Raw genomic sequence first — 27,383 nt, forward strand, 5'->3', positions numbered from 1 at the left:
TTTTCATAAAGTAAAAATTTTATAATTTTCTTGAAGGAATAAAAAAAAACCTGTAGTCTCTGAGAGGTGGCTGGAATATGATTCCGAAGACTCTTCTTTCTCAACCTTTCCTTCTCACACAAATTTAATTTACTCGATGTCATTATCTTAGATTTCAAAATATGAAAAGTCTCATTATGTTCCTAGCCACTGTCTCCAGGAGATAGTATTCCATTGACTTGCCCCAAGAAAGACAGCACATTACATATAATCACGCATTTCCTTATTCCGGCCCCTTTTCCCACAACAAGAAACCACAGCGCCAGCGTGCCACTTACGCTGTCATTCTGTTCACTTAAAAATAAGTTGGCTTTTTGTCATCACCACTGTGACAGGAGATATATATATATATGTATATATATATATATATATATATACACACACACACACACATTATATATTTTATATATGTATATATGTTTTTTTTACCTGTGAAAACCAGAGAAAATATTTCTTAGTATTAAAAATAAGGTAGTCCCTAGAAATTTAGATTTTCTATAAAATGCTGCTTCTGAGACAAACCTCATTTGCAAGAAGGAAACTGGAAATGTGATGTGACAGAGATTGACAGGTTGGAAAAGGAAGTGTGGCAGGAGAACCTCTGCATTCAATGTTCAGCGGAGACTTCTTTGTGGGGATTTACTGTCCGATAGCTGGCTAGCCATGACAACCAGAACAATAGTGATGTACAATAATTGAGCCTTCAATTACCTTCTAGTCATTTACATGTGTTAATTCACTGTGTCCCAGGATTCAGGCTCTCGAGTCTCTGCTTTTACAAAGTTCTTACTCTTATGATCTCATTTTATGTGTGAAAAAAAAAATATATATATATTTCATCTCATAGAAGTCTAGAGTATTTGATTGTTATCAGAGGCTGGGAAGAGTGGTGGGGAGAGAAATGTGGGGAGAGACTGATTGATGAGTATTAAGTTATAGTTACAGAGGAGTAAGAAGCTCTAGTGTGCTCTTGCACAATAGAGTGACTGCAGGGCATAATTATACACTGAATATTTCAAAAAGCTAGGAGAAAGGGTTTTGAATGTTTTCACCTTAAAAAAATGATAAATGTTAAAATGGACTATTGTTTGTTCTGATTTACACATTGCATGACATATGCATGTATCAAAACAGTACAAGGTACTCCTCCATAAATATGTATGATTTTTATATTTTTAGGTGTCATTTAAAAGAAATTAATTTAAAAAATTCCTCCATTCTTGTGGTTAAGTAATGGGAAGAATTAGGGAAGAACATTCCAGAAAAAGGAATGGCAGGTAGAAATTTTGTAAGCAGGCAGGAAACCAGCTATGTTGAGGAGCAAAAATAGGTCCAGAGAGGTTTGTACAGAAAGAACTAGGGGAACAGTTTGTAAGTTCGGAAAGTGTAACGGAGGCCACAGGAAAGAGTTTTCAACTTATTCTTTAGTCTTATGACTTACCTTATTCATTATTATTACTTTTTAAAGATATTTGAAGATAAATTTTCTTTTAATTTGTAACCAGTGAACTAAACTATGCATGCTAGGAAAACAGATATTGAATTTTGTTTTCAACTTATAACATATTATTCTCAATATTATTTAAAAAATCATTGAATATAGTAGCTTTTTAGTATTTGTAGTCTCTAAAATATCCACCATATTTATAAATATATAAATTATTCACCAGATTCAATAACATCTTATCTGAACTAGGCCTGTTTACGACTCCAGCAGACGGTTCCTGTTAGGTGCATTTTTTCCTCTTGATCTTAAGATTTTCAAAAAAGTATAAACATGTAACATCTTTGAGCAATTTGAGCAATCACAGTTTTCTCTGCTAGTAAAGTGGAATGGTGATGGAGGAAAAGTCTTTTTAGCCAAATATAGACCCAGATCTAGATAAATATAATTTTATTGCCCATAACTTCTTTTTCAGGAACTTGCCCGTCTTCAACAGGATGGTTTCAGTTTAGGTTTATCCTTTTAACACATTGAGGCATTCCTTGGTGATCAAAACTATCTCCCCTAGAATATCCATTTACTTTGGCTTCCAGATATCATTCACCCTTAGTGAGGAATGTCCACTCTATATACAAGCACAAAGCATGCGGGTAGGTAGGCACTCAGCTTTGCATCACCATGACCAAAATACATGACATGAACAATTTAAAAGAGGAGAGTTTATTTGGGGCTCATGGTTTCAGAGGTTTCAGTCTATTGTCAATTGACTTTATTGCTTTGGGTCTGAAGTGAAGAAGAACTTCATAGCAGAAGGGCATGTTAGAAGAAAGCTGTTTAAATCATGGCGGCCGTGGAACAGAGAGAGAGAAAGGGGTCAGGGACAAGTCATGAAGGAGATACTTCCTTCAACTGGGCCTAGTTTCTACCACCTCCTAGTAGACCATTCAACTATTAGTGGATTAATCCAAGATGAGGTCAGAGTCCTGGTGATTCAATCAGTCCCCCAAAACCCCACCTTTAGGACATTGCTGCACTGGGGACCAAGTCTTAAACACATGTCTTTTTTGCAAGGGATATGCTATATCCAAACCATAACAAAAGCTGATATTTGATTTTAGAGATTTAATTTTTTAGAGCAGTTTTAGATTCACACACACAAAAAAAAAATGAGAGGAAGTTACAGTGATTTTCCATATACTCCTCCTTACCTTCTGTGTGCACAGCTTTCCCCCCAATACAACATCCCCCACTAGGATGGTACATTTGTTAGAATTGATGAGCCTACATTGACACAGTGTAATCACTCAAAGTCTGTAGTTCACCCTCAGATCATTCTTCCTGTTGTGCATGGGTTTGCACTCATGTATAATGATACAAATGTACCACTCTGCTATTATACAGAATATAATAAAAGTTCTCTGTGTTCTGACTTTTCCTTCCTTCCTCCTTCTTAACTCTGGCAACCACTGATTTTTTAAAACTCTTCTCATACTTTTGCCTTTTCCAGAATGTCATAAAATTGAAAGCATACAGTATATAACCTTTTCAGATTGGCTTCTTCCACTTAGTAATATGCATTTTAGTTTCCTTCATCTGATTCACGTCTAGATAGTTCATTTCTTTTTAGCACTGAATGAAATTCCATTATCTGTATATGCCAGAATTGATCCATCACCTGCTGAAGGATGTCTTGATTACATCCAAGTTTTGGCAGTTATGAATGGATGCCAGACACTTATAAGCAGGTTCCTGTGTGAACATGAATTTTCAACTCCTTTGGGAAAATACCAAGGAGTGTGATTGCTGGATCATATGGAAAGAAGTTTTAGTTTCACAAGAAACAGCCAACTTATCTTCTATACTGGGTGTACCATTTTGTACTCCCACCAGAGCTCTTGTGCTCTGAATCCTCATCAGTATTTGTTGCTGTCAGTGTCCTGGATTTGGACCATTCTAAGAGGTGTTTCGTGGCTTGTACACTAGTGTCTCACCATCGCTTCTCACTGCTACTGGAATCTCACTGTTGTTTCAGTTTGCTTTTCCTTGATGACATGTAACGAGGAGCAACTATTGAGCTGAAAAAAATACCATCATTTTAAAAAAGACTCTAGTGGGGCAAGAAGAGAAATGGCTTTCCTATTCCTGGGCAGAACTAAAAAAGCCGAGTTCTCTTAGTGTGATGGATACTTTGGAAGCTATAAATCTTTTGAGTCCTCTGACAGAAGACAAAAATCAAGGGCTGGGGATGTAGTTCAGTAGTTGGGCACTTGCTTAGCCTGTGAGAGGCTCTGGGTTTAATCCCTAGCACCACAATAAATAAATGAAGAAAGAAAGAAAGAACGAGAGAAGAAAAGAAAGAAATAAGAAAGAGAGAAAGAGAAAAAATAGATAAGGGTATTAACAACATCTCTTAAAAGGTGGTCCCATTTGGACTAAGTGTTGATTATCTGAATCAAGAAACAGATGGGAGTGAGTAAAAGGGGATGTTTCCTCAGTAGGTTGATGTTTTTGGCAAGAGTACAGCCCATGTTGCAAGACGGGAAACAGTCTCAAGATGAAAATCTCTTACAGGTTGGCATTTGCCCAAAACTGAATGTTGACAGGGAAGTTCAGGCACACCCAAAAACATCCTGATTAAATTGCAGGTGTTGTGCAAAACCAAGTGGGACGAGAAAAAGTTTTTAACTAGTAAGCAAATTCTGGTAGTTGCCTTACATCTGGTGTGCATAACAAGTGATATTATAACATCTCAGGACACAAGATAGTTAGGTTTTTGTTGTACAGCAGAATTTTGAGAATCATACACTATTAGATTTGTGTAATATTTTTTAGATTATCTTTTCTAATGGATTTTTTTTTAGCAGAAATAACTCTCTTCAAATACAATCTTAAATGCTACTCTACTGTAAAGAAGTAGAGCGTATTTTATTAGTAACAATAACTTGATGAATTCCAACTGAACTAATTTACTCATTACATAGGCAATAAATGAAATCAGTGGTGTGTTTTCATTTGATCAACACAAAATATGGAATCAGAGCTATTGTGACACTTTTGATTTCGTATAATCCTTAAAATCTAATTTATTTTAGTATTTTTACATTGTATAAAAGTCATAATTAGCCTTGAAAATGAACTATAAACAAGAGTTGTTTAGCAGATTACCTTGTAACCTCAGGATACTCTTGTAGAAGTCTTTATTCTGAGACCCATTCAAAAATGAGTCAAACTGGAAATATAAGTTGGTGGTTTCCAATGTGTTAACATCTAGTATAGGGCTTTTTGGAGTGTTTAAAGTACTATGATATTTAAAACATTTTTTTAAAACCCTTGAAATGCAAATTGAGGCTAACATCTGTTGAGATCTTTCCACAAAAGCTCTTCCAAGCCCTGAAAAGGACATTATTACTTCCTAGTGTGGTGTTGACCATTAATTCAAATTTTTCAAGAACTGAAAAGTGTGTGATCCAGCAAAATAAACAAACTTAACCCTGTTAAATAAAGTAATTTACATTCTTACTAGGAAATGTCACAGTCGAGACTGGAATCTGGGCTTCTTGACTTCTTTCCTGTTTGATTTTCACGGAGAATAAATTCAACACAATATATAATGCTTAACTAAATGTCAATTTTATTCATTCAGTACTTTATTAGAACATGACTTGTGGGCTAGGATGCTACCTTTATAATATGTCTTTCACCTGCTAGATTTAAAGTTGCCTAAAGAAACTGAGCTATGTATTTTTCTGTAGTAGCTCGCACAGAGTGCATATCGTAGGCAACTAATCATATATATCACTTATGCATTTAAGAAGTACGTGATTATTCTCAAGTAGACATCTACCAAGTAAAAGACTTGTTTGGGTCTCTGATTTTCATGACAAGATTTCAATCTTATTTTTAAGTGTTAGAATGAACTATATAAAATTGGCCTTTTGGGGCTAGGGTTATGGCACCACATAAAAATGAAATAAAGATATTGTGTCCACCTAAAACTAAAAAAATAAATATTTTAAAAAATTTGGCACTTTTATAGACCAGAAAATTTCAAAAATTGGCAATTTCATATGGTTTTGCGTAGTTTATGAATCTTACTCAAATTAATCAGCTGTTTTCTGTCTGAGTCTTATCGAAAGCTTTATAGAAAAAACTAATAGTAGAGGTTCAGTTTAAAGAAGGGATCAACAAAGCAAAGGTTCATATTTTAATGATATTAAACAACTGTCCATAGCATAAATGATACACTGATTTTCATTCTTAAATTGTTCTTTTAAAAAATTTTCTTTGAGTTTCTAATACTTTTTTTTCTAGTTTGCATTGTCTTTATCGAGGACTTAACATTTTAAATTACTAAGTATCAAATTTAAGAAGTTCTTCTATTTCTTGAGTGCTTCTTTGCTCATCTGTTCTATTTCTTTGAACTCTTTGCCGATTTCATCTAGTGACTGATAATTCTTATTTTTCTGGCATGAGTTCCCCCATTTCTTGGCTTGAAGTTTCCCTTTCTTGGTTTCCTCTCTTCTTTTCCTGGAAAGCGTCCCTAAATAAGTTCCTGAGGAGAGGACAAGTGGAAAGTAAACATTCTGAATCTTTCTGTATCTTAAATGTTTTTACTTTACATTATATTTGATTGCTAATTTGACTAGGTATAGAACCACAGGTTTCAATTTTTTTTTTCCTAACAGTAAAGTCATTTTTTGGTTAAGAATATTTTTTTAAGAAAGTCTTAATGTACTTCTTAATCTATTTACATTTTATTTATATTTATAACTTTGAAATGTCTTCAGTATTTAAAAGAAAGATTAAGAATTTTTATTGATATCATTATTAGGGGGAAATATAAGCAAATCTAAGAAAAGAAGGGAGAAAACAAAGTTGGATATATTTTTATAACTAGATAGACTTTATTCACTGATGAACTGAGTAGTGTTCTCTGATTCACTTTCCTTTCTATATAAATGTTGTTTTTCATGGAGCAACATTGTATCATTTCCTCCCTTTTGTTTAATTTCATGGTTACCTATCATAATTCAACATCAAACATTTTGCCAGAATTGTAAAACTTCTCCCAATGTATCCAAACACATCAAACTATCTTACAAGCTCATTGAAAAGCATTGATGTCTCCCTCTTGGAAGGATGGGGTTTGGTGCTGTCTAGTGCAGCAGAGTTGCCATTGTAGTATATATCCCTCACCATCATGGAAAACCCCTTCAACTCTCTCCTGAATTAGAGATTCTGTTTCCTTCTTTCTGCCTCCTTGTTCCTCTTTCTTGTTTACTTTCTCCATCAGTTCCAGAGAAAGGGCACATGACAGACATTTATTTATTTACTTGGAATCTTTCATGTCTGAAATATTCTTGGTCTGTTCTCACTCTTGATGAATAATTCGGGCATGGGGTTCAATATTGAAAGTCATTTTCTCTTAGAAAATTTTTAAAGCATTACTCCACCACCAAAGCATGACATGGGTCTGATTCTCTGCTTCTGTGTGTAATCTATTTTTCTTTCTGATTTTGGAGGATCTAAGACCTTTTCACTCTTGGTATTTCAGAAGCTCATGATTTTGTGTCTGAGTGTAGATTGACCGGTCTTCATTGTATTGAGAATCGTGCAAGCTCAGTTCTTATAAATTTTCTTAGATTATTTCTTTAACAAAACTTGACCAGTGTTTTCTTTGTTCTTTTCTTCTGAAGCATCTGTTGGTGCTTAAATGTTGGACATTCTGGCCTGTGGTTCTGGTTCATTCTTTATCTTTTATTTGACTTTCTGGATTGCTCTCTTCCTTACCCTCTAATCCTTCTACCACACTTTAACTTTTTTTTGTATCATATTTTTTAATATCAAGAGCTGCTCCTTGTCTTAGTAGTCTATTAAAAATAATATCTTGTCTTCTGTTCCATAGAAGCATTATTTATCTCTGCTGGGGTAATAATTTATTTGGGGAAGGGCTTTTCTGTCTCTACTTTCTCATCTCTCCTGGTTTCTTTTAGTGATTGTTTGGTGTGGTTGCTATTGTTTATGTTAAAAGTTCCCTCAAATATCTGTGCTCTCTGGGTCTTCTCTCATACGCAACTTTGATGCACCAGAAGGCTGACTGGGGACTCTGGTAAGCTTCATTCTGGTATGATTGGATTGGATGTTTCACTGAAGGATCAACTACCATCAGTGTCTGTAGTTTTTTCTTACAGGTTGGTTTTCCTAAGATTTCCTACCAAAGGGCCTCACTGGCTGCTGGTACAGAAAGTGGAGCCCTACTATGCAGTATGTCAGCCATCATTTCAATGTTTCATTTTCAGTATGTCCCTTCTAATTTGACTTTCATAATGTATGCTCCAATCTCTGCTTCAGTCTCTATAAAAAGTAATTTTTCTTGAGTGGTGAAAGGGAGGTCCCCAAGCAAGTTCGGATTGCCAGATCTGGGTGCAACTGGTTTTTGCTTTATGATTCAGAAGTTGCTTTTAGGTATCTATCTGTTTCAGCCCAATTCTTCCCTCCCCGTCCAGAGGTAAAAGAGGTCTTTGATTTTCACACTTTCCAAAAATCTTTACAGTTGATAAACTTATTCCTTATCCTACTCCATTGCTGGTATGTTTAATTTTTTCCCTTTTTTAGTAAGTTCATCATCCCCACTTGTTGGCTTTATAGATTCTAAAGTTTTGATATTGTCATTTTATTCTCTCTCCTCATAGTCTTTGCAGGTTTATGTCTTTTTTTCCATTTCCCTAGTATTATTTTAATGGAGTGTGGTAAGGAAATGATGAAGACATATGTTTAAATTCCCCATGTTTAACAGAAATCTGTTTTATTTTTAATTCAACATGTAATAGCATATTAAAATTGGGGAGGATTTAAAAATAACAACAATCACATTAGTTCAACGATTTTGCAAATTCTTTTTTCAAATGTTTACATTTTTTCCCTGGTTTTACTTACATCACACATACTCCTATTTACTTTGCAATTTAATATTTCATCATACACATTTTATATTTTCCTCAGAGTATCCGTAGTTATAGCCTTATAGCATTTCATAAGTGTTGATGTCATAATACTAGCTTATCCAGTCTCTGATACTGGGTTCTAATTTTCCTCCATCATTTATAATATTGAAGCAAACATCTCTACTTTTTGACATTTTTTGCTTCCTGCAGGAACATTCCTTGCATTGCAATGGCTGGATCCAAGAGGAAGAACATCTTTATGAGTCCTACTACATATTTCTGTATTGATTTTCCAAAACATGCATTCCAAATTTTAAAATGCAACATAAATTATTTTTATTAACAACGTGGTCCTTCAGAGATTGCTATGGTTTGAAACTGGACTGTTCAGAGGTGAGGTGGCGCTTTTAGATAATGACTGGATTGTAAGGGCTCTGACCTCATCAGTCCATTTGATGGATTAATTCATTGACAAGTGCATGAACTACTGGGAGGTAGGACCCAGTGAGGGGTAGAAAGTCTAATGGAGTGCCAGGAAAGGGCTTACCTGTCCCTACCTCAGCCCCAGCACTCTCTCTACCATAATGTTTAGCCTCACGTTGCAACACTTATGTTACTGCTCTGGGCCAATGGAGTGGGCTGAACATGGACTGAAACCTCTGAAACTGTGAGCCAAAATAAACTTTTACTACTCTAAGTTGTTCTTGTCAGGTATTTTGGTCATAGCAATACAAAGCTGACAGGGATCTTCCCTAAATCACAGATTTTTCTCAAGAGAAATGATTTCCTTAAACCATCTATGGTATACAGAGATGTCTGAGAATCTGATTAAGACTATGGGCCTCCTTCCCACTAAAGTGAAAAGCCTCAGCTGCATGTTGACACACTCACGAGTGCACTCATATCCCCACCTGGACACATAATTTCAGGCCCCTAATGAATTCCTCTGAATCCCATTCTGAGGACTCTGGGGTAAGACCTCAAGGTTTATAGAAAGCAACCTCCAGAGCTATGAGCATCAAAATTCATTATAGTAGAGAAATTCAAATGAATATAAAGTGGAATCGCTGAATCTGAGGATCTCCTGGTCTAGAATTCTTGCTCTTTTCCTTGCCACCATGGGGAAAAAAATCTAGGGCCTTGGATTTATGAGGTTAAATCCAGTGCCATGGAGAAGGATGAGGAGCCGATTCTTCTAATCTTGGCCCATTTCCTTCCCCTTAATGTTGTTTTCTTTGCCCTGAAATGATTATCTTGAAACACGATCACCATAGAGGTTGGGCACACAAAAGTAAGCCAAAAAAAGAGCAAAAGGGGAAGTTTCAACAGGGATGGGGTGTGAGAAAATTGAAGAAAAAGAATAGAAAGAAGAACATGTGGAACTAAGAGGAGACTATTCTGAAGTATTGTACAATCAAACATGATAAAACGCATATTGAGGAACTGAAATTAGAATTCTGGGTAACCATGGGAACATCACAGTTATGGCTCAACTGTTAGAAAAACAGTACTGGGATTTCTTTGAAATGGAAACGATTGTTTAGATAATGACACATCTCTAGTATGCGGACTGATAGTGAAGTTCCAGTTTAATAGGAAATACTGGGCCAAAATGTGAAGATCTTTTAAAACCCAGTATTCCAAAACATTTCTCTTTAAAATAAATGCAATTAAGCTTTATAGGAAATTCTATCATTTGAATTTTTTTGCCACATGATTTCTTCATGATTTTATAACCACAATATTCCTATATTCCATAGTTTTCCATTTCCCTTCTCTTTACGTTTGCTATATTTAGCAGTTTTTCAGTAGCTTGCTCCTGGAAAAATGTCATGTGAGGTTTCTATTATTCTAGTCTCCAGATCCCAGAGTTAATTTTAGAAAGAGAATTTAGAAGTTAGATGCAGAGTAATCTTAAAAGAGAAAAATTTATCTACTTATAAGGAAGTACTGAGGTCTGTGGTATTTTCTGCTGTGAAGAAACTTTACAATAATAATATAGCAAAATAACATTTCAAACTCAGCCATACACTAGGATCTATGCTTTTTGATTACAAATATAAACAGTTCTCCTGATTTGTTTTTACCCCATTCCATGTTTACAGAAGATTAAACTAAGGCTTAGAGAGAGGTAAAGTAGTTGCTCTAAGGTTATCAAATCAGTAAATGACCTTGGTGATTAGACCCCCTGGACCCTCAAACTTTATGCTCTTTCTAACTCTGTGTGGTCTAATTCACAGTTGATTTATTTCAGTTTGTTAAGGTTGAGAACATCTGTGTGTTGTTTGTTATTCTCTGTAAAATCAGGAATTCTTACTGCTGATCCTGATGACTCTGGTAAACTCTTTCCCTAAATCATTAACCTCCTGAATCTTCATGGCTCAATTTAAAATGCTACATACTTGCACTAAATTTTTCCTTTAAATGTTCAGTAGGGCCATCTCTCCTTTCTGGAATTTTCTGTGAAGTTCATTTTTGCATTTCTTTAGAACTTTTCTCTTTTATCATATCCACATTTGGTTTAGCTACTTGACAATGTCTTATATACACTAAATGTCCACAGGACACCACCACCTCACTCATTGTATGTAGTTTGTTTTTGTTGAATTACCTGATTGGGTTGTTCTCTGTAGGTCTTCAAGTGATGAGTAGACAGATCAACAGAAGATGAGAATCTGCAGAAATGTGGACAACAATTAAAAAGACTATAATGTTTTAATCTTTTCTCACCTTTTGAGGAAGTTTTTATAGAATAGGTAGAGGTTTGTGTGGAAAGGATTTTTTTGGAAAAAGACAGAGAGAAATTCCATTAGTGTTCAAAAAGACATTGGGGGGAGTGGGAGGAAAAAATAAACAAACAAAAAAGACATAGGGCTTAGGCCTTCATGCAACTGCCTGAAGAGGAGGATTTTCTAATAAAAATGGACTTATTTTCAGCAGCTCAGCACCTCAGGAAAGTACAAGTGTATCGATGTTTATAACATCAATGATAATCACAACCAATATGCACCTCAAACATTTCATTTCTATTGAAGACTTTCCAACTATGCTCAGTGTCAGTTGCACTGTTTCCTTCTCTGTATCTGGAACATTGTTTTTGCAGACCTGGCTACTTTCAGATACACCTGATATTTGAAAACTTTAAGATAAGGCAGTCATATTCAACATGGGTGCATTTTCTCTGAATCAATGATCAAACATCTGAACATCTTTTCTGAAAGTTCTAACAATAACAGATGGCTTTAAAAGAATAACATCGATGGGTTGAGGTTGTGGCTCAGTGGTGGAGCACTTGCCTAGCATGTGTGAGGCACTGGGTTCTATCCTCAGCACCACATATAAGTAAAGGTCCATCAACATCTAAAAAAAATAACAATGATAATTTTCATAGCTTCCATTTAGATAATATTCTTTATCTGAAAAAACAGAAACTCCTTAAACAAAAAGCAAGCCCTCCAACTTAACGGAGTTAGCACAAAATGCTCAAGTAATATATACTCATTAATGGTAATAATTGGTACTATTAATTTAGAGCGTCCATAATTTAAAGCTGATGGTGATAATTTGGTAAACTCTTCTGTATGATTTAAATGATTGGTGCCTTTAAGAAGTTAAAAAGACTACCTCATTTAATGTTGGATCTTATGGGTTCGTTAAGCTCTCATTGGAGCAAACCAGGGAGATCTAAGTTTCTTCCTCTGCAAGTCTCATCTGTCCATCACTGGTTGCAAAAGGTTCATAGTCTGGATGGAATTCTACATGAAAATGTGTTTTCAGTTAGATATGCATCTGTGGGAGCCCTTGGATTTTTCTTGGGTGATGTTGCTGCCTCAAATTGACATAATCTATGCATTTTTTTTCTGAATTTTTAATTCAGTGTTAGTTCAGTGAAAGGAATTAGCTACTCTTATAGTATGTGTTGTGTTTGGAAGGTTTATAAATTACAGAATGTGTGGAAAATAAATTATACTTACATGCTGGTTACTATCATCAGGGTCTCACATTTATTCATACCATCAACTGAATTTAAATAAAGCATTGATTTTCTATGACTATGGTAGATGGAGTGTTCTCCCCATCTCTTTGCAAAGATGTCTGTGTTCTCATGCCTCGAGCTTGTGGATAGGCTACCTTCTTTGGCAGGTGGTGGGCTCAACCTAATCACATTGATCCTCAGAAGGGGCGAGCCCTTTCAAGATAGGGAGAGAAAGAGGTTCCAGGGGAGCATGCTAAGAAAGATTCTCGTGAACCAAAGAATGCCAGCCTTCTCCAGAAGTTAAAAGAGGACTTTATTCTCCCTTAAGATCTTTTCCTTTCTGGAGAGAAAAGAAGCAGCCCTGATGATTTTAGACCAGTAAGATCCTGTGAGATTTCTGACCTTCAGAATTGTACGAGAATAAATTTGTGTTGTTTGAAGCTACTCTATTTGCAGCAATTTGTTTGGGCTCTAGTAGAAAACAAAATGCAGTGACCGAGCTACACTTTGTCCTGAGCCTCCATCCCTTTAGCTGTCAGGGAAAGCACTGTACACTTATGAAGTGTAAGTATTTCAATCCTTTCCTGTTTCAAAGGAGGTTGAGGTTGCTCCGTCATGCCTCTGCTAAATGTGTTGATATTATAGCTGGTCCTACCTGACTTTTGTGTCTGCCCTGGGAGAGGGGTTATTTGGGGAAAAGGAAAATAAGAGTCACAGAGGGTCCTTTCTAGAGAGGAGAAAGAAGTAAATGTGTAATCTGTCCCTTGAGGCTTAACCTAGACCCTGCCATTGCCTATGGTCATTGAAGCCCAATCCATAATCAGCCTTGGACTCTGCTGTCCAGGTGGATTCCTTAGCACTCTGCCATGGCTCATTCCATGTGAGAGCTGTTAACATCTTCTGCATGCTATGCCCAATCCACGGTAGGCTCTTCTAACAAATATATGCCCTGAGTTTCGGGCCATTTTGTGTCGAGATTCCTGTTCCTATCTGGTTGTACCTGAAGCATTTTCCCCCGTCTGTGCACTGTGTTTTCCTGTGGTGTGCAAAACCAGGAATCCGACCTTCTCACGCAGCTTCCCTTTGTTCTCTTCTTAAACTCTCTTGTATTCAAAACTGTAGATTTCTTCTCCTTCTTGACCTTGGAAGATCCTTTCCCTGCATCTTTCTTTCCTTTCCACTAGGTACCAGCTTCACTTTTTAAATCTTCGTGGGAGGGCTCTTTTCTTCACACTGGAAAAGAAATGCTATTATCTGAAATGGCTCAATTTCCCTCTTGATGGAAGAGTTGCAGGACAACAACACATTAGAAACTACAAAGACTGAAAAATGCAATGGTTTTGAGCAAGTGTTGGCATATTGTAGCCCGCAAGCTGGCTGACTGTTTTCATAAATAAAGTTTTATAGGGACGTAGCCACATCTACTCATTTGCATATTGTCTCTTGTTGTTTTTGAACTACAATGGCAGAATCGGAGAGTGCAATAGATACCATATGGCCAGAAAAATCTCAGAATATTTACTATCTGGCCCTTTAAGAAAGGAGCTGCTAACCTCTAGTTTAGCATATTAATTATGTTTGTGCTATGTAACAAATAACCCTCAAATCTGGCAGCTTAAAACAACCAACAGTCAGTATCTCACAGTTTCTGAGCATCAGAGACCAAGGCTTCTGTAACTGAGTGAGTCTGGTTCAGCCTCTTAGGAGTCTCTTAGTCAGGTCTGCAGTCCTTTCAAGGATTGTTTTGGCTTGAAGAACCTACCTCCGGCTGGCACAGGAGATTGTTGGCACATCTCAGCTTCTCATGACTAGAAGCTTCTGTCTTGTGCCTGACAGGGCTCACCATGGGGCTACTCCACATGATGGTTGCTTGCCTGAGAGCAGGTGATCCAAGGGGCAGGGTGGGGTAGAGAGAAGCAGTAGTCTTTTATAACTAAATTTGGATGTGACACCTTTTAACTTTTTACCTCCATTCAATGTGTTAGAAGTGAGCACTAAGTCCAGCCCATGTTCAAGGAGAGGAGATTTCACAAGGGCTTGGATACCAGGAGACTCATCTTGGAACTAGCTATTACATTTAGTAACCCTTGCTCCCAAATTCTACTTTTTTTTTTTTTTTTCTGTTTTTCAATGGTCTTCCGTCACTGTAGCTCTTGAATTTAGGACTATGAGTAGTGAAGTTCTGAAGTCACTTTAGTAAACAGCCTGATTCTAAGACAGTCATAAAGATTGCTGGTCTGGTCAGCGTCTGTGAGCCAAACCCAGGCTGAGAACTTGAAAGTTGAGAAATACTTGAGGAAACCCTTAGGACACACAGGGCAAGGATTCAGAGAGAACAGAGACCAGTGGTCAGGACAAGTCTGGTTTGTGGCAAGGCAGGCAGTTAAAGGAGCACTTCATCAACAAGGAGAACTTTTAATTGTTAATTCTTTAACATTCCACAAGGATTTATTGAGTTCGTACTAAGGCCCAGGCACCACTGAAGGCTTTGTGAATATAGCAACAAATTGGCAAGGGGAGATGGCCTCAGACAGGAAACCTCTTACAGCAGGTGCTTCCTTTGGATGTTGACAGCCAACTAGCGACTTCCCAGGATTTGACCTTTTTCAGTATTTGTGGCAGAAGATATGTACATACAAAGATAATTGGTAGAGTGAAGAGTGTGTTCAGGGAAATAGAGGCAGGTCCTGGAAATGTCTTAATGCATTTGCAGTCTCTCCCAGTTTCAATGGACGTTTTAAGAATGTTCTTTGTGACTCGGGAGGTGGAGGCAGGAGGATCTTGAGTTTGCGGACAGCCTCAGCAACTTAGCAAGGCCCTAAGCAACTTAGGGAGACCCTGTCTCAACAGAAAATATAAAAAGGACTGGGTATGTGAGCATGTGTCTCAGTGGTAAAGCACTTCTGGGGGTCAATCTTCAGTACAAAAAAAAAAAAAAAAGCTTCCCAAAAGTACATGCTCTTTGCTCCAAAGTTAGAGAGTCCCTGCACAGTCTTAAAGGGTCTATGAAAGCTATCAACTGTTGAAAGTATCCATATACTGCTTCATGTTTGTTTTAACCTGTTTTAATGAGCCATTTAAAAAAATATTTTTGACTAGTCTCAAACATGTTTGTTTAATAACTGGATCTCGAATTTAGGTATTTCTCTTCCTATTGAGATGGATGCAGAGAGGAATGATTGAGGGAAGAGGGGGCATTTTCTTGGTTCATCTAGGAGATGTCAGATTGGTGAGGATGAGCTATAAAGGCCTCTTTCCTATGCTGACTGGGTGGAGAAGTACTCAAGGTGGCCTGCCTCTAGGACAGCGTAAAAGTTTTTGATCTGTAAAGTTAATTTCCTCTATCTGTGTAATTGAAAGTCAGTTTTAGGATCTCATTAGTCCCAAATAGTCCATCGCCTGTACTTGTAGCAGTGGTTTATTGGGGTGGAATTTTTTAATGGATCTCTGGAAGAGACACTCTGGTCTCTATGGAGCTTATAAGAATGTTCATTTCAGTGGTCTGCATTTCAAAAAGGAGAGATTTGGTGAAAAAACAGACAACCTTGGAAATTTATTGTTTTGAATGTGCATCTGTAAGAAAAATGGAAATTTTTTGGTTTTTTTGGAAATTGACTCATTTATTTTTAATTCACAAAACTGCAAGGATTTCTATGCATTGTTACTCTACATAAATATTTTACCATGTATAAACTTTCAGAGAGTAGATAAGGAAGGGGAAAGTTCTGGCTCTGTAGTGGCCTGGCTAAAATATCCTTTACCTGTTTATACATTTTTACTTCTCTTTCTCTTTTTTTGTAAATTAAAAAATTATTTGTTCTTTTTAGTTATACATGACAGTAGATTGTATTTTGACATATCATACATACATGAAGTATTGGATATGTAATTTAAATGATATAATGGCTAAGCAAAATATTGAGTTATACTAGATAGCCACAGCCGTCTCTAGAGTCAAGTGCTTTTCTTGGAGATTATTCTATTCAATGCCAGTGGTATTAGCACCAGAACAGCCGTGAAGACCATTGGTACAGAATAGAAACACAGAGACAAACCCACATAAATATAGTTATTCATACTAGACAAAGGTGCCAAAAACATACATTGTAGAAAAGATAACCTCTTTGGTTCTGGGAAAAGTTGGAAATCCATATGCAGCAAAATGAAATTAAACCTCTATCTCTCATCCTGCACAAAACTCAACTTAAAGTGGATCAAGAACCTATGCATAAACCTGAGACCTTGCACCTACTTAGAAAAAGTAGGCCTGAATTTCCATTATGTCAGCTTAGGAACCAAATCCCTCAATAAGACTCCAAAAGCATGAGAAATAAAATCATGAATCAATAAATGGTATGGTCTAAAAAGCTTCCTCACTGCAAATAAAACAATCAAGAACACGAAGAGAGAGCCTATAGAATGGGAGAAAACTTTTGTCACCTGCACCTCAGATAGAACATCAATCTTTAGGATACATAAAGAACTAAAAAAACTTCACACCAGAAAACAAAAGACAAACAAACAAAAAACAAAAACCCAAATAACTCAATGAATAAATGGGCAAAGGAACTGAACAGACACTTCACAGAAGAAGAAATATGATCAACCAACAAGCATAAAAAAGTTCAACATCTCTAGCAAATTAAAATGAAATGCAAATTAAAACTATACTGAGATTTCATCTCACTCTTGGAATGGCAATTATCAAGAATACAAATAATAATAAATGTTGTGAGGATGTGGGGAAAAAAGGTACACTTCTACCTTGCTGGTGGAACCTCAAATTGGAACAACCACTCTGGAAAGCAGTATGGAGATTCCTCAGAAAACTTGGAATGGAACCACCATTTGACCCAATTGTACCATTCCTCAGGGCATACTCAAAGGACATAAAGTCAGCATACTGTAGTGATGCAGCCACATCAATATTTATAGCAACTCAATTCATAATAGCTAAGATATGGAACCAGCCTAGGTGCCCTTCAACAGATGAATGGATAAAAAATATGTTGTTTATAGAACTATACACAAGGGAGTATTACTCAGCCATAAAGAAGAATGAAATTATGGCATTTGCCAGTAAATAGATGGAACAGGAGACTATCATGCTGATAAGCCAATCCCCCCAAAACCAAAGGCCAAATGTTCTCTCTGACATGCAGATGCTGGCTCATAATGAGGGGGGAGGGGTGGTTCACTGGATTGGATAGGGGGAGTGGGTAGGGGAATGGAAATGGGAAAGGCAGTAGAATAAATCAGACATAGCTTTCCTATGTTCATATATGAATGCAGTGTAACTCCACATCAGGTACAACCACAAAAATGGGAAGTTTTACTCCATATATATATGATATGTCAAATACATTCTACTGTCATGTATAACTCAAAAGAACAAATAAAAATAAGAAGTAACTTTAAAAAGAATATTACTAGTAAAAACAATTGAGATAAAATTAAATATTCATAAAATAACTATGCACATAAAAATATTAATAATATCTGATGCCAGACACACAAATGTCTCACACTCATTTGGCATTTAGAGGTGAAAGGTTGCGAAACTCCAAATAAACCAGAAGAAAATAGGCAAAGGGCTGAGTTTAAGTGAGTAAAGGAAGATAAATCAGATGAGATTGCACACTGATGACACTCACCAGGCTTGCTCAACAGCAGAATCAGGCAAACAGCAGGAGAAAAAGGAAACATTTTGGCCGAGTCAGCCACCCCCAGCATCTCTCTTCAAACCCTCACTAAGAAATCCCCAGCACTGGATGAGTTATTTCCTCTTTCTGCATTATGAGTACAATGGGAAAAAACAGGCCCTAGGGCTGAAATATTGAAGTTAGGAAAGAGTGGCATGAGTAATAACACAATAATGAATTAGACAGAAAGGCCTAGAGGCACACATCTCCCATTTAGACAGCTTGGACTGAGTAAAGTCCATTTTGGTAAAGTAGATATTGGACTGGCTTTCCTACCCTGTCCCCCCCCCCCCGCCCAATTATTTTTTTGTTGGTGCATTATAGTTGTACATATTGATGGGATTTGTTGTTACATATTTGGACATGCACACAATATAATGATATTATTTGGCCAATATCACTCCCCAGCACTTCCCTTTTCCTTCTCTACCCTCCCACCCTACCCCTTAGTCCCTTTCCTTCATGATCTCCCTTTAATTTTTAGGAGATACACCCTCATTTTTGTTTTCCTTTTAATTCTCTAGTTTCCATATAAAAGAGAAAACATATGATACTTAATCTTCCAAGTTTGACTTATTTTGCTTAACACAATGATCTCTAGTTCCAGGGAGTTGTCATTTTTCTTTATGACTGAATAAAACACAATTTTTTTTTTTGTGTGTGTGTGTGTATCACATTTTCTTTATCCATTCATCTGTTGATGAACATCTAGGCTGGTTCAATACTTTGGCTACTGTGAATTGTGCTACTATAAACATGGGTATGCATGCATCATTGTAGTAAGATGACTTTAATTCTTCACTCAAGAAGTGATGCAGTTGGGTTACATGGTAGTTCCAATTGTTAATGATATTAAACATTATTAATGTATTTATCGGCCATTTGCGTTTCTTCTTTTGAAAAGTGTCTGTTTAGTTAATTTGGCCATTTATTAATGGGATTATTTGATTTTTTTTTTTTGGTGTTCATTTTTTGAGCTCTTTATATATCCTAGATATTAGTCCTCTGTCAGAAGTGTAGCTAGCAAAGATTTTTCTTGCATGCCGGGGATCCTCTCTTCACATTCTTAATTGTTTCCTTTGCTGTACAGAAGCTTTTTAATTTGATGCTGACCCATTTATTAATTCTTGGCATTATTTCCTGAACTTTAGGGGTCCTACTGAGAAAGTCGTTGCCTGTGCCTAAAAGCTGGAGTGCTGACTCTATGTTTTTTTCTGGGAGTTGCATAATTTGTGGTGTAGTTATGAAGTCTTTGATCCATTTTGGGTTGATTTTTTTGCAGGGTGACAGATAGGATCTAGTTCCATTCTTCTGCATATGGATAACAAGTTGTCCCAGCACCATTTGTTAAAAGACTGTCTTTCTCTAATGTATGTTTTTGGCACTTTTGTCAAGGATCTGATGATTGTACCTGTGTAGGTTTGTCTCTGTCTTCTGTTCTGTAACATTGATCTATGTGTTTGTTTTTATGCCAGCTAGTTACTGTAGCTCTGTAGTACAATTTGAAGTCAGATACTGCCCTTTTTGGCTTAAAATTGCTTTGGTTATTCTTAATTGTTTATTCTTCCAGATGAATTTTAGGGCTGTTTTTTTTTCCTATGAAATTCTATGAAGAATGTCATTAGTACTTTGATGAGAATTGCATTGAAACTGTAAATTGCTTTTGGTAGTATGGACATTTTAACAATATTCATTCTGCCTATTTATGACCATGAGCGGTCTTTCCATCTTCTGAAGTGTTCTTCCATGTTTTATAGTTTTCATTGTAGAAGTTCACCTTCTTGGTTAGATTTATCCTTACATATTTTATTGATTTTTTTAAAGGTTATTGTGAATGGGATTGTTTTCCTGATTTCTTTCTCAGCAGATTTGTTGTTGACACATAGGAAAGCTATTGACTTTTATATGTTGATTTTATAACCTGCTACTTTGCCAAATTTGTTTATTAGCTGTAGCAGTCTTTGGTAGAGTTTTTGGATCTTTTAGGTATAAGGATCAAATCATCTGCAAACAGTAATAATTTGACTTCCTCTTTTCCTATTTATATCACTTTTATTTCCTTCTCTTGCCTAATTGCTCTGGATAGAATTTCTATCATTATATTAAATAGGGATAATTAGAGTGGACATCCTTGTCTTGTCCCAAATTTAAAGGAAATTCTTTCAGTTTTTCTCCATTTACTATGAGGTTGGTTTTGAGGTTTTCATATACTGCCTTTATGATGTAGGTTTCTTTATCCCTAGTTTCTTCAGTGTTTTTTTTTTTTAATCATGAAAGAGTGCTGAATTTTGTCAAAGGCCTTCTCTGTATCTATTGAAATTACTAAGTGATTTTTGTCTTTAATTCTATTAATGTGATGAGTTACAGTTATTGATTTGCATTATTAAACCATCTTCGAATCTCTGCAACAAACCAGCTAGGTCTTGGTGTGCGGTCTTTTTAATATGTTATTAAACACAAGTTGCTAAAATTTTATTGAGTATTTTTACATCTAAGTTCATCAGGGATATTGGTCTGTAGTTTCCTTTCCTTGATGTGAGATATTGGACTATTTTTAAAGTTGTTTTCATCTCTTGTCCAGGATGCTCCTTTCCCCTTGGCTTTTCTCATTAGTACCTCCTGACTGGGTTCAAAAGCCAGGGCACCTCCTTCCTCCCAGTCTATAGCCCAGCCACATTTTCTTTAGATAAAAATGCTTTTTTTCAAAGCCCAACTTAATATCCATTTCCTCTAAGAAAACTTCTTAATTCCTCCAGTCCAGTCCAAAAGGATTTTCTCTTTTTTTTCCTTCTTAATGAATATCTTTAGCCCTTTATTAAACAGGTCACACTGGCCTCTGTAAGTGACCTTTACATACAAGTTATTTTTACATTTTGTCTTCATTATTAAGTTAAAAATGTGAGGGCAAAAGGCTTGCCATGAACATCTTTATATTTTCTGTAAATATTACAGAAATATTTTAATATTTAAAATATTTTAATAAATAATTAATATCTACTCAGCAATACGAGGGGTATAATAAGCCAATAAAAGGAGTCACTGTTTATTGATTTGAAGTGTAAACTCTTAATAATTTGTGAGAGGAATTAAGGTAAACGTACCCTGTTTCTTCTGGATAAAACTAATCAGATTCTATTTTGTTTTGCTTCTTTGTAGAATTGTGATGAAATCAAGAAATCTATTTGTTGTTTTTAAAAATCTCAAGGAAGCTATTTTATTTTATTTAGAATTCTTTGACTTAACAAAAAAAAATGGTAATTGATTCAATCTATCTTTGAGTTCCTTGGAGGCATGGGGCTATGCCGTTGCTGCGTTGACTGCAGCTTATCCTTGTGATAGGTTCTGGAATATTTAAAATTTTCCCCCTCTGCAGAGAAATATCCTATTTAAACAGAGCGTGGGGGAAAAAAAAAATAAGCAGAACGACCTTGTTTTTTTTTTTTTTTTGCCCTTCCTGCTCCCTCTCAAGCCTCTCACACTGTACTCTCTAGGCCTATAGGCAACACTTGCGAGATGTGTCTTCCTTTCCTAACTCTTTGCAATTAAGTGGCTTTGATCTTCATCACACTTGAGAAACAGTTTTTGAAAAGGTCAGTAGTGACTTCCTTTTTGTCAAAATCTCTCAGCAGCATTTGCAGTTGATCACCTCCTCCTTGTGACTCTCCGCAGCCTTGGCTTTGACCTTGTTCCTCTCTAGTTTTTGTTATAGGGGGAGGGAGAATTAATTTGTTAAACACACATTCGGGTGCTGGGAGTTTTCTCTGTGCCCGTTGTATTTGAGCCTATGCCAGCCCTTGGAGGCAGGGGACATGCTAGTACACCATCACTGCAGTATGAATTTGTTTTGTTTCCTTGGTTAATTATTTCCTACAGGTGGGGCTTGTGGATCTCAGCTGGTTACGTTAATTGACAGTGGATTCTACTTAGGTACTGCACTGCCTCTCTGTCGCCCACAGTGCCTGACACAGCAAGTCTTCCCTGGCTTAATAAATATTTGTTGACTGATTGTAGATGAAAGTGCTCCGACCTTGAAAAGGAAGACCGACAGGAACGTGGATCAGGGCTTGGTTGAATATCTTTTTGTTTCTCAAAGTGCTTGTGGAGAGCAGGGAGCAGTGCTGTCAGTCCTGTATCACCTTAAAAGAAGAAGTAACTCATTCATAAGAAAATCACATGGGACATTCATCTAGAAAACCATTAGCCACCATCACGTGTAGGCCAGAGCAGACTTCCTTCTGACCATAGGACAACCCTCATCGGGAAGTGACTGGACGAACCCTGGGGTCTCTGTCTGAATGAGATCAGGGCGATTATATTTATTATCGACTCTGGGCAACTTTGCCCAGTTTCTGTGTCAGACGCGCTGAATTTGTACTTTCTCTCTGACACACAGAGACTTTATCTCTCATTTCCGTGTGAGATTAAGGCTGGCCGTGGTGAGATGGGAGCGTGGGGGCAGTGCTGGTGAAGCTAGTCTGTGTCACCCTCTCTGTTTCCTCTTACAGTCCCTTTATCCCCTTTCAGTTCCTCCTTTCCCACCAGGTGCAGCCGGGTTTTTGCTTCCCCATTGACTCTCTCTGGCGTAGGGGAAGTGATGGGAACGAACTTTTGCGTGTGAGCCTACTGTGAAGCAGGCTCAGGATTGGACATTCTCCAGTCACTGCTGCATCTAGAGTCTCTTGGTAACTCTGTAAGGCAGCTTTTGCTCTTTCTGTATCACAGATTGAAACTGAGGTTTTGAGAGGGTAGGAAACCTGTTCAAATCTCACAGCTTATATAGACAAAGGTGGGATTTGAATGAAGCTGGACCTGACTTCCAAACATCTGGATTCCCCATGTTGTATAAGCCTGTCTTCTCAGAAGGGAAGAAATGAGATAAAATGGTTTAACAGCTTTGTAGCTTATGGTAGGAAGAGCAATGCTCTTCCAATAAAACCCCAGCAAATTTTTGCCATGGTCAGCAGGCTGAAGCATTCAGGGTGGAAGGGGCAACGTTTTGTCTGTTGGTACATGTGACTGATTGGAGGATAGGATCCTCTTGTGCTTACATGTGCCCCATAGCATTGTAGCTGACCTCTTCATGTAAGCATCTTTGGCCACTTGTGCTCCATTACCTAGCCTTCAGCACTTAGAGACTTTTTTTTTTTCTTTGATGGATGTTCTTTCATTAGTCCTGGGAAAATGAATTTAGTGAGCTAAGCCTTCCCTTTTAATCAAAGGAAATGCCTACTTTAAAATAAGGAGCAAAACTCTCCCATGAGCACTAAGTTCATTGATCATGGGGCTGTGTCCAGGATCCAGATGAATGCCTTTGAGTCATGTCACATGACTCAACTGTGAGCTTGCTGGATGCTGCCTGTTAGGAGTTTAGGAGCTTCTGTCGGGCAAGGATCGTGGCAGGAGCAGTACATGGTTGAAAATGAGCACATTTACAATATTCTAAAAATAATTTAAAGAACTGTGATTAGGTCTGGATCCTCAAAATAAACCTAAGTTTCGTGGTGATGATTTGTTTATTCTTACATTTAAATACATTTAGGTTAACTTACTGTAGTTAGCACTTTAAGAAAACAAACAAATCAAATGCTTATCATTCATTTTTAGTCCTAATTTCCATAATAAAAAATCATATAATTGAATAATTAACATTTAAATTTATGTATGACTTTTATAATTTTATCATAAGTTGGGTGATTGGGAGGGGAAGGGGGATAGGAAGGGGATGGGAAGGGCAGCAGAATACAACAGACACTAGTATGGCAGTATGTATAAATGTGGCTGTATAACCAATGTGATCCTGCAATTTGTACACGTGTGAAAAATAAGAATTCATACCCCATTTGAATCAAATGTATGATATATGATATGTCAAGATCATTGTAATGTTTTGAGCAACTAATAAAAAAAATAGTTAAGAATAGATTTCACAAATGTTTCCTTTTAATACAATCAAGATTTAAAAAGGGAGTTATTTTAAATTTAGATATGGATATCAGGTTAATATGGGTCTTTGTCATGATTAAAATATCTAGCTCCACAGTCTTTTGAGTACTTACTCTTATTTGATTTTATACATGTATATTTTTAAAATTATTTTGTAAAAATTTTAAAAGGTAATAAAATTATATTATCCATGAGAAAAAAATAAGATGGGTGATTTTTGCATTAAGGACTTTGTCAGTTTTCCTAAGGGCTTCTTTTAATTATTCTTTTTTATTCAATTCTCTTTTTCTTTCTTTCTTTCTTTTTTTTTTTGCTATGCTTGTTACATCAGCATTTTTACTGATTTCCTACTCACTAATTTATTAATATTAATCTATCTCTGTCTGCTCCTATTTTGTGTGTTGGGGTGTGTGTGTGTGAGAGAGAGAGCGAGTGAGAGGGAGGGGATCTAAGAAAGATTCTCAACATCCCTTTCATCAACCAGTGGAATCAAAAATTTTAAATCCAGAGTTCTGCTGGAAGACTTCTAATTATCTCTATTGTGATGCCTTTTAAGAGATCTGAGAGGTGGTGCAGTTTTGATTCGAGGTGGGATAAGGAGATGGTAAGATCAAATGGCACTTAAGTTCCAGGCCTGTCATATTCTTGTATTCTGCTTCTCGAAAAAGCAGGGGGTTCATTTAGCTTCCATTGACTTCACTACTGATATCTTTGTTTCTTTAAACCTCATTCATAATTATATTCTATATAAATTTAATTAATAAGAATCAGTTTTTGTCCTAGCATTTAGACAAAGAGAACAGGTTATTTAAACAAATGAAACAGGTTATTGGGAAAGGATAGGCCTGCTTATTCATCTCTCCTTTCTCCCCTACTGAAATAGGTATGTCCACATATTTGAATAACAACATTATTTGCAAAGTATAGAGGAATTTCAGAGAGAGGACAATACTTGCTTTTTCCTGTTGCTGCATTAACACGCTGTCAATTATGTAAAACAAGATTTTTTCCTTTCTCTTATTAAAGTTGGATGAGGGAATTTGGTTAATTCTGTCTTTCTTTCCACTAGATTGCCAACTCCTTGACAAAACTCGTCTTTTTTTGTTCTGTGTCCCCAGGATCTCACTTAGGAACTCCATTGATGTCTGTTATATTTTTCTTTAATTGATGTAGCAATGAAGAACCTCACTTAGAAGGAAGGAAATGGTAAATGGTTGTGATGGGAGTGAAGCGAGCTGTACTGACTCAGTGAGGACAGGAAATAAAACACGGTTGACTGGCAAAAAAAAGCCAGGACAAAGGGTAGGTTCCCTGCAGTGTGTTATGAAAGGGGCAGAGGCCAGAGTGGATGGCTATTCCCCTGGAAAAGCGAGCAAGCTAGAATATGCTGGCCTGAGCACATGCATGCTTGTAAACAGACTGCTAGTGACAGGCCACAACCAGCCTCCATAGTCACTTTCCATAGTGCGTCCTAATAGGAAATGACACTCTCAGCAAGTTTCAATATGACATTTAGCCTGTGATTAATACAAGGCGATGGCATCTCCTTAAAAATGGAGATTTCCAATGACCGAATCAGAAGCTTCCAGTCACTAACAGAAGAAGGAGACATTTTTTGGAAAACATGTTTCTGTTGACTGCACTCACATAGCTGAGAAGGAAAGTTAATTAAACAGATGAGAAACTTCCTGAGAGGCATTGGATCAAACCTCATTTCCTCCAAAAGAAGTATGAAAACCGTAATAATTGGCATTCACTGTTTTGGGGACTTGGCCATCCTTGGTTTGCTTTTACTTGGTGGGAAGAGAAGAAGGTGATACCCCTGCTTTTGGGTTGGGTTCACTGGGTTCAACTTTGGTTTTCTCTTATGCAGAACGTGTCTTAAATTGAGCTCCAGGTGGTCTGAGTGGGGTCTGCCTTGATTCAGTCACTGTGCCCAAAAGGACATTCTCAGCCATCTCCCTCTGCTTGTAGTAGCTCAGGAAACAGAAACAAATTTTGATTTCAGGGAATCCAAACTTTATTAGCAAAGGAGATATGAAGCATGAAGGAGATGAAAGCATGAAGCTCCTGCCAAGGCCACACACATCTGTTAACATTCTTTTGATTGCTTCCCATTTGGCTTATTCTAGCTACCTCTGTCTCTCCATCTGAGTATATAAGTAAGATTTCATTGCATTGGAACTTTGTGCATTATCTTGTCATTATTAGAGAGCTAACACTGACTTAGAAGATCAGAGAGTTGAAAGCTCTCTCTGAAGGGTATGAACCTTCACTTCCATTTCTAAGTGTTTCTGCTTCTCTGAAATAGGGGAGCGTGTAGGTCTTCGTTTCCTAGTGCCCCACTTGTCTTATCATTATTATTATTTGTACTTTGCAAAACTGAGTCACTGAAACCTATTTCCTATTTCACCACCCTACAGACATGGTGTCATTATTTAGAAAAGAAACCTTTTTATTCTTCGTGGGTTATCAGGAATATCTAAGTTGTAGATCTCTATCACAGGACATTAGTTTGTGATATAATAGCTGTTCTTAAGAGTTGCCCTTTCAGTCTTCAAAGTTAGTAAGTATTGGGCCAACTGAAGTTCATAAAAGGTAAATCAAGTACCAGGTTTCACTGAAATATATATGAAAGATGAATAAAGAGAAATTGTAACCATGCTCCTTTTCAATAGGAAATTATTGGAGGATTTAAAAAATATAGAGTGCTGAGAGCAAAATATCAATGAAAACGAGATTTGGATAGCTACTACATAACACACTGCAGGCTGATGCAGGAAATAGAAACCCCCCTGGGTTGCACACAGAGTCAGCTTGATCTGCAATATTTCTCTTGAATTCATAAAGGGACTCCTTTAACTAACTAAGCAATTAAGCTTGACACCAGGATCCAAATACATGAAAGCAAATTTATAACATATTGAAAAGCTTAGACACACTGAAATTATCTTTAATATCATGTACAAATTTATGAAATTTACCATGATAGATTTTTATAAGGAGGTGAATTTATTACAGGAATTCCACATAATCTCAATTAATTTATAATTAAAGGCTAAAAAGAAACAAGAAGTCATGTGAACTTGAATTTTAGAAGAACCAAATTTTAATATTCTTCTCTGCTTTTTCTTCATTCTGTATAACATTATGCAATTGATTTTTTCACCCTACTGACCCCTAACCTCATCAAATTACTAGAGGGTAAATGTTTAGTGGAGGTACAAACAGGAGTACACAAGTCATGTCTTCCATGAAATATGTTTTGTTTGCTTCTAGTGTGCTTTAAAATTTTTCAATTTATTGTCAACCCTACAGCAAAAATCTAAGTTTCC

The sequence above is a fragment of the Urocitellus parryii genome, chromosome 5 (assembly GCF_045843805.1).
Source record: "Urocitellus parryii isolate mUroPar1 chromosome 5, mUroPar1.hap1, whole genome shotgun sequence".
In the NCBI taxonomy this organism is placed as follows: domain Eukaryota; kingdom Metazoa; phylum Chordata; class Mammalia; order Rodentia; family Sciuridae; genus Urocitellus; species Urocitellus parryii.